This window comes from Anthonomus grandis, chromosome 1 (assembly GCF_022605725.1).
Source record: "Anthonomus grandis grandis chromosome 1, icAntGran1.3, whole genome shotgun sequence".
NCBI lineage: Eukaryota > Metazoa > Arthropoda > Insecta > Coleoptera > Curculionidae > Anthonomus > Anthonomus grandis.
Genome location: NC_065546.1, coordinates 36,966,398 through 36,975,786, shown reverse-complemented (window position 1 = coordinate 36,975,786; position 9,389 = coordinate 36,966,398). Strand labels below are relative to the sequence as shown.

The window sequence follows — 9,389 nt, the reverse complement described above, 5'->3', positions numbered from 1 at the left end:
TCGAATTCGTCGGATTCGGATACTACAGGGTGTTTAAAATATGTTAGTTTTCTAAGTGACTGATGTGAAAATTGAGATTTAAAAAAAATCCATTTGAGGAACTGAAAAAAGTTTTTTTCTTGTTAAAGATCCTGTGTATAGGCGAGGGAAGCAGGTACGTAAAGGGATCTGACATAGGCATAAAACAAAATCATGTTTTTAAAATTGCGCATGTAATTCGGCCTAAATATACAGGGTGTGAATAAAATAAACTCGTCCTGATGTATTTAAAACGTAAATTTATTTATGGCTTTATGCCTTAGAACATTTTAAAAATATGAAAATCAGCTTTGGAGTAATTTTTACAGTTAGTTCTTAGTTCCCTGCTATCAAATTTATAGTGTACCTGCCAGCATAAAATATACTTTGGATATATCCGATATTGCGACTTTTTGAACAATTTGAATATCGACCAAGTCTTAAATAAAATTTACACGTTTGCTGACGAAAAAATCATCAAACATGCTTTAATGTGCCATTCATCTCTTAATGTATCAGAAGTATAAAATGCCCCAAATTCGAGAGTATTTTGAGAAATCTTTTGAAAATAAATATATTAATAATTATAATAATAAATGGCTTTTATTTGATAATTTGTTTGACAAAAAATGATGTTAAAAAAATACAATTACGTGAGCCCTAAACTTGGCGCAGTCTAGCTTTTAGTTAGCTACTCTACTCAACTCAGTTAAAGAGCTTGTAAGTTTATCCTTATGTGTTATAAGTGTAAATATATTTTAGTAAACAATCAAGAATAAAAATAAGTAAATATAATATAATCAAAAATAAGCTAAAAAATACAATAGGAAAAAAATTCTCTCTCTATCGCTATAACGAACTTATTATTGTCTTAGAAATAAAGAAAAACACACATTAAATATGTATTAGGTAAAGAATTAAACGAACACCAAAAAAATAAAAAAATTTAAATTTGAAATTTGATTTAATATTAAAGAAAACATTAATTACTAAGATTTATATTTTTAACCGACTATCTTAAGTTTTCTTTTAAATTTTTTTGATTCAAGGTTTAGAGGGAATCTTTATAAAAATACGCAGCGTTGGACTAAGAACTGGCCTTAAAATAGAGCAGTTTGAAGACAGTTTCGATTCCCGATTGTTTATAATTTTTCTGAGAAAAGTACATAAATTAAGTATTCTACAGTCCTCGATTTTCAACCAATTTACTCGTAGATATAAGGGAGATATACTGTCTAATTTTCTCTTACCAAAACACGAATTTTGTAATCTTTAGATTTTTCCTTTAGTTCGACTCTCTAAAAAAAGACCATATAGTTAAAATCACTTAAAACTAAGCATTCTTTTTCAGACTTAACAAATTCAAGTTTTCTAATATTTATATTAATATTGCTGATATATTTAATACAATTTTATCCTGCTTATGTTTTAAAATCATAATTCGAAAGATGGTTTTCGAAAGATTAAGAATTAAATCTTACGTCCTTATAACTTTCAAAATTAAAACAAGAATATAACTGTGTGTCGTCTGCAAATGCGTGTATTTTGCAACTCTAAGGGCTTTTAAAATATCAGAGGTCTCAAAACCCTGCGGAACTACAGCAAAATTTTCATATTTCAATTTGGTTGAAATCTATTGCTGAAATAATATTAAACAAGTTGTCTTGAAGATGGTGAAAAGCCGTAATACTTTAACTTTGTCAGTAATTATCTATGATTAACAGCATCAAAGGCTTTATAAAAGTCTAGAAGAACTAATGTACTGATTAATTGTTTATACACTGACCACTGCACATATTATATCATCCAGATTATTAGTTAAAACCATAGAAGTACCGAACTTTTTTCTAAAGCTCTATTGCGGGCAAGGTAATATAATATTTTTTACAACAAATTTATACATTTAGCCATACAAGATTTTTAAGAAATTTTGGATAATGCAGGCAAAATACCATCTCCACAGTACCTGATTTAATTTTATCTTAATAACAGATTCCAAACTATATGTTTAAATGGAATATATTCCGATCAAGTCCAAATATTATTTAGTGGTCCGCAGGGATCTGTGTTGGGTACCCTGATATTTTTAATTTATACGTCTGACATTTTGAAGTCTCCTAAATTTTATAAGATAATCAAGCATTTGCGAATGACATGCAATTGTATTCTTGTTTTGAATATGAAGTTGTTAATGAGGTGGAGGTGCACATTAATCAAAATCTTAAAAACATTAGTGATGTTTCAAGAGTACTTAATTTACTTTTAAAATCATTCAAGACTAGTCTCATGATTTTTAAAAACTTAAGCAAGACCAATAACACTATTTTCAATATAAATTTTGTCAGCTTATAATTAGATATCACATTAAATAATTAATCCAGAATTCATTTAAAATCTTAAGATTGTTGTATATTAATTTATTTATTTTAAATCAATTCCTTAAATGAAACTTTTGAGAGCCTGATATTGAGTCGACTAATTACTGTAATTGTCTGCATGGGTTTTGTTCAAGTAGTAAATGTACAGCAAGAGATTCAGAATGCGTGTATTCATTAGTTTAAGAAAATAATAATATAATCACATGCCTTTTTGTTACAACAGCATTGATTGGCTTAAAATTGAGGTTCGTAGAATACTTTACTTGTATTTTTCTTTTTAAAATAGTGAAGAATCCTAGATTACCCTAATTGGTTCAACAAACGTAAATTTTTCGTAATGCAATGCATAATTTTACCACAAAACCACTTACACAGCTAACTAGGCTCCTTCACCAAAATACATTATTTAAACGTAGCTTTTTATACAATGCTGTTTTCTTTTATAATCGGATCCCAATGAACTCTTGAACCTTGAGATGATTCAATTTAAGAAAAGATACAAGAATTAGTCGCTTGCAAAACAATACCAGAGCGTCTCGTGATAAATATATTTTGGTACTTACTAATTTGCTTTCTTATTTTTAGATTCAATTTTTTTTTAGGTTCATATTTTTATTGATTTTGCACCTTTAAGGCGCTTATAACTTAAAGTATACATGTCCATTGTTTTATTTATACATGATTACTGTGAACACTTAACGAAATAAAAAGTATTATTTATTTATTTATTTATTTATTCAATTTATTTAACTTCAGGGCTGATTTTGCTTAAAAAAATAATGACAGTTTGCTATATAAACGAATGTCCGCAAATGCTTCGTTTTCCGAGATACGAGGTGCTTTTCATTGATTGCGCTGAAACCGGTCGAGATATGCAAATGAAATTTGAAGGGTTTTAAGAGGTTGTTATCGCGCATTTTTTGACATGCAATTAAGAATTTTATGTTTACCATTGGCGCGCATACGGGTAATAAGCTCAATTTTTTTAAAGAAAAAATGTACGCCATTGAGATATTTATATAGGCTTTGCGCCTATTTAAAATTTTAGTATTGTTATTTTCCATTATTGTTCTGGTTTAATGTTGTTGTATTAGATAGTTCTTGATAATATATTAAAGAAATGAAAGAACGCGTCAAGATTTTTTTTTGCTTAAAAACGGCGCCACATAGGAAAAAAAGGTGAGAGAGGTTTTTTGTCACAAATTGAACGAGGAATTGAAAAATTATTTTTAATTTGAAATATCTCAGTGGCGTAGGGGCAATGGGGAAATAAGGATGGGGGAATAGTATATAAAGTCGATTTCGCATTGCTGTATATTTTATCAATTTTTTTGAAAGACTTGCTAACTCTGCCTAAAACTTTATCACCTCAAAGTGGTGCGTTTCAAATATATTTTTTTAAATTTGCCCTAAGAAATTTTTTAACATTAGTTTCGATACCGTAGCTTGTAGACGAGTGAAAGGCCTTTATTTTCTTTCTTCTCAGATCTCCCTGCAACAAACGCGTACACCATAATGGAATTGTTTCTTATTACCCCAATTGTTTTATTTAATGGGGCAATAAGAAACCCTATTGTGGGGTAATAAGAAACTATTATTATTAGTCCTTCTTGTTGTTGCAGGTAAATCCAGTTAAGTAAAAATGCCCAGAAATTACAAAAAAAAAGGGAATAAGGGTAACCTATGACCCTGATCGTATGACAGAAGCAATGTCTGCAGTTCGCAGAGCTTTAACACTACGTGCCGCGGCAGAACAATACGAAGTGCCATTTGGGACGCTTTCCAAACAATACAAAAAAGTGATGTGAAAGTGGGTGGTGGGCGAAAGCCTGAACTTAGGTATAAAGATGAACAGGACCTTGCTCAGTACCTAAGAGTGTGCGCGCTACATGGTGAAGGACTAACGAAAAAAGAGACATTAACACTTGTGTCACAGTTTATTAAGGAAGAGAAAATAGAAACCAGATGGAAAGATGGAAAAGGTCCTGGTGAGGATTGGTTTCGTGGATTCTTGGCGCGCCATCCTCAGCTAGCCATAAGAAAAGGTGAAGCTCTCAGCTCACAAAGGGTCAGAGGAACGGATCCCTTTGTCATCAGATGACATTTCAAAAATTTTCAATGAGGCATTGACTCTGAAGATGGTGGCCTCTTGTTCAACTATGATGAAACCTCCTTTTCACACGATCCAAAGGATATGAAGATCGTGGCAGAAAAGGGAGTCAAAAGAATCTCGAGAAATATTGCGGGAACTGGGAAAACAAATACAACAGTTTTAGCCTGCGGAGCAGCTGATGGGACAAAACTTGCGCCTTTCATAATTCCAAATCCATTTTCACTGGGAAACAGATGTGGTCCACATAGATTCCAGAATATGAATACCCTGGTACGCGATATGCTGTTCAAGAACATGGTTGGATGGATGGGAATTTATTTAACAAATGGTTTAAAGAATTATTTTTACCATCCATTCCTTCCAAAGAGCAAAGACGCAAGAAGGTTGTCTTATTTTTTGATGGAGTGATATTTCATATTAGCTACAGTCTAGTGAAACTTGCACAAGAAAATAATGTCGTACTGGTCAAATTTCCACCAAATGTAAGTCATTTCATTCAGCCACTAACAGTGTTCAAAACTATGAAAACAGATTGTAATCAACTTCTTATTGAACATAACAGAAAGTACCCTGGAAAATTGTTGACAAAAGCACAATTTGCTGAGCTTATTGGTACTTTGCGGGAAGAGTCCTTCAAATTCCGGAACCTTAGGTCCGGTTTTCAATCAGCGGGAATTTTTTTTCTGTAAATTTTGAGTTTTCAGAGACTATGATCCTATAAAATTTGAAAGGTTCAAGGAAGCTAGAAATATTGCTGAATATACCAATCCAACCGAGGACTAGCCTCAACTCGCTCCAAGTCCTGTTGCGTCAGTTTCGCCATCTCTATATAATCCAGAAGATATTCCTGGCCCTAGTCATAGACTTACTGCCTTTGAAGCCCAGGAAGCTGAGCGACTGAAGGAGAGGTCTTCTCGAGCTAAAGAAACAAAAAAAAAACAAGCAACTCCAGTTTTGAGTTATTCATTACAAAAAAGCTTTCCGAAACTCTTTCTGAAGTTGCGAAAAACACAACTACACCAGGAAAGAGAAAGAAAGTATCGCAAGGTGTTGGAGAAATTCTGACTTCAGATGTGGTAGCTCGCTCAACGCCTAAAAAACCTTTTTAAATCCAAAAAAACAAAAAAAGATGAAAAGACACGGGGAAAGTATACAAAAGAAAATTCAAAAAAGACCATATCCAAGAAAAGAAAAACCATCGAGGACTCCTCAACTTCCGAAGATGAGCAAGATCTCGACCCAAAACTATTGGAATCGGATGATGCTTCGGATGACTGGAGCGATATGGATGACCAGCCCCTAGAAACCCTACGTGTTAAGCTTAAAACATGGTGACACAGCACAAGTGAATCTGGAAGAAGAAAAATACTTTGGTGTCTATTATGACATCAACTGGTATTTAGGTCGGATTGTTTCCATCACAGATGACACTTGTATGGTCAAATTTTGAAAAGAAAATCTTGAACAGTTTGATTGGCCAGCACACGAGGACAAACAAGTTGTAAAAAAACAATATATCTTTTATGGTCCTATCAATTTATTGGGCATTGGACTCTTTACTATTAAAAGGGCAGATTATGTTCAAATTAAAAAATGCTATTCTGCAATGAAAAAAGAAAATATGTTCGTTTAAGAATGATTTTATATCATTTATTACGTTATTTCGCGTTTAGATATGTTTGTTTTTCGTTCAAATATATTGTCTAACCATCATTAGTTTTAATTTTATTAAAATCTTATATTGTACATATTGTTTCGCATAGTATATAAAATACCTAAATTAATATCAATGAACCTTCCAGTCAGCATTATTGCATTATTACGCCTGACCTACATTTATTACTAAAACCAAGTCACCCATTGTAAATTAAAAGTGATGAATTGACTTTTGTATTTACTATAAATACGCTAGGTGAAATTAATAAAATTAGCATTAACGATCACGTTGTGTCTCATTTAACATCCTGCAAAACCACGCCATCAACAATGAGACAACCCACAGTACTCGTCACCATTTTGCAGGTGACGTACTAGCAACAAATCAATCAAGGTGCAAGACACCAGTATTTAAGATATATTATTACCCTAGTATAAATGATACTTAGTAAAAATCTTTATTTTTTATAATGTTAAATAAATTTGCTTTGGAACTTTAAGCATCACTTTTGTTTTCTTTAATTTTGTTGGGGGCGGACAAAAAAGTAAAACAAAAAAAACAAAAATTAAAAAATCTGCTTAAAAAGATACACTGTAATAATGTATCTTAATACCCCGATTCAACTATATATGGGATGTAACCTAACCGTTTCTTATTACCCCAAATGGGGAAATAAGAAAACATTACATTGGGTAATAAGAAACAAATACGAATTTTGTATGTACAACTGAGAACAGTGAATTGGCCCCCTTCCAAATATACCCTAAAGTAAGATACATACCAAAAAAAAATTACAGAAACATATCTTTAAAACCGCGATCAGGGCGGCTGTTTCATGTTTCTTATTCCCCCATTTGTATCTTATTCCCCCATCCTCCCCTACTATTTTTTTCTTAAAAAAATTGATATCATTACTCATGGTGAACATAAAATTCTTAATTGTATGCCAAAAAATGCGCGATAACTACCTCTTAAAACCCTCCAATTTGGATATTTCGACCGGTTTCAGAGCAATAAATAAATCGTCAATTTTTAAGAAAAACTTTACTCGGAAAACGAAGGAAGAACTCCCTGTAGATGTTGTTTAGAATCTTTCCTATTTAATCTACCGTTATAAGCTGAAAGGAAAAGGTCAACATTTCGTTAAATATATCTTGTTCATAGTAATTTACCCTTTCAACACAATATGATTTATCCTGAAAATATTTTGAAATAAAAGTCATTAATGTCATTAGGATTTGACAGGTTATTAAAGTTTTTCAAACTAGTTAATTTAAATACATATAAAATATCATTCCACGGAGTTAAGTCTTATAAAATCACGTTAAAATTTTTAAAACATCTGTACTTTTGTACTTCGGCTAAATTAATATTGTAAGAAATTAAATGATGTTGAAATGTTATTAGCCAATATCACTCCTGCTTTTTTAACTATAGGTCAATTACTTGCTACAAACAGTACCATACACTCGAGTTGGCTCATCTATGACTCGGAACATGTTGTAATTTTCAAAGAAATGTGTGGGTTATCAACATTAAAAAGGTAAATATTAAAATCCTCCAAGCAAAAGATTCCTGAACATGGATATAATGTAGACCTAATATCAAAGCTTGGAATTATATAGCCCTTTTCAAAACAAAAAATATATTTAAATTGAAAAATATAACAGCCTACTTATTTCAATTTAAATAACTAAAAAAAACTGAGTAAAATATATAAAATGGATACAAAAAAAAGATGTATAAGTAAGAAAGTAAAAGAAAGAAGTAAAAATTAAAAACACACAGAAACGTTCAAGTCGCTAAAGCTAAATATTGTTAAAAATATGTGGTTGGAAAAATATATAAAATAGAAGAGAAGTAAAAAACATAAACATAAAGGTACAAATTATAAAAAAATATAAGTAAAATGGTAAATTAAAATTTTATTTCCTTGTCACCTTTACAGCCAATTGCAGATTATTAGTTCCTGAAGCTACTGTGGTTCTTGCAGAAGCTAAAGTTTGAGATGTTGTATTCAGATATCTGGTTGTTGCCGTTACTCTAGTCTCCTGGGTCTCTTTTTTTGCTTTGTCTTCAACAGGTTCTGCTTTCACGTTACTTTCTCCGAAAACGTCTATTAATTCAAATACTGCTTCGTCTTCCGAGGTATTCTGTTGCTGCGATGTTCTAATATAATCTGTTGGGGGTATGGTATTACTTGTAAATAAAGCGGAGGTTGTGTTGAGTTGATTTAAAAGATTAATATACCCTGTATCTATTTAACTCTCTAATTATTACTAGGAAAATTAGCGTGAATGAAACTGACACTTTCAAAGCAAAAGACCTCGTGAAATTCGAAGAGAGTGTTGTATGCATTTAAATTATTCCATAAGTGAGCATGAATGAGATTTTTGTTTATTCTTCAAGAGGTATCAAAATTAAGTTAAAAAAGTAAGGTAAAAGACTAAAAAAGTCAGTAATATATCTTGTTATTCAAACCAAAAAAATAATATAAAATCATAAGCTAAGCAATGAAAAAAGAACTGAAAAGACCTTCCATAAAATCTACATATCCCCTACTCCCCATTATTCAAAAAATAAAAAATCATATGAATATATTCATGGATTTTTTCCCGTACTCAACAAAAACGTCTTCCCAAACCGTTTAAGGTGAAATTCCACGTTTCGCATTCTCCCATGGATGCTCGATATTTTTTTTTATCCCTGGCAAATGTGAGATTTAGGGTTTGTACGTTTAAAGTCGCTTTGTTATTTCTGGATTCACGCCAATTCTCCCATAAAAATCTCTTATTATTGTTTAGTGTTATTCTGTTTATCCTGAAGCAGCATTCAAATTAGCCAGATTTGGTTTACATGACGTTTATTGTCGAGTAATGAGGCCATCACATGTTAGGTTTCAGGGTGCATTATTATTGATTTATTATAACACATATCTCAGTTTCATAGGAATCCCTGTTATTGTATGCGAAAATGCAAATACAATGGATACGGCATTCAATGCGGATTCCAGAAACTTAATAATGATTTCTACGTGGAAATGACGGATCTGGCCTGTAATTAGGATAGAAGGGAACTAGAATGGGTAAATTGGGTATACAAAGGGATGATCCTCGTAATTTGCTATAATATATTAGATTTTTTCCTCTTTATTGTTCTTCTTCCACTGCTATATTTTAATGGATGTTCGCGATCATTTCTAACCATTTTTTCCTATCTGCTG

At 31.6% G+C, this 9,389-nt stretch overlaps 1 protein-coding gene across 2 annotated transcripts in view; it reads left to right on the top strand.

Annotated features, from left to right (window-relative positions):
* LOC126738206 (ankyrin repeat and fibronectin type-III domain-containing protein 1) overlaps positions 1–9,389 on the top strand; it is a 495,291-nt gene continuing 485,902 nt past the window's right edge. The window contains exon 1 of one of the 2 annotated variants that reach the window (XM_050443423.1): positions 1–154. The gene's annotated coding sequence lies outside the window, so the exon portion shown is untranslated. The remainder of the gene's footprint in view (positions 155–9,389) is intronic. The other variant, XM_050443433.1, reaches the window with a different exon arrangement.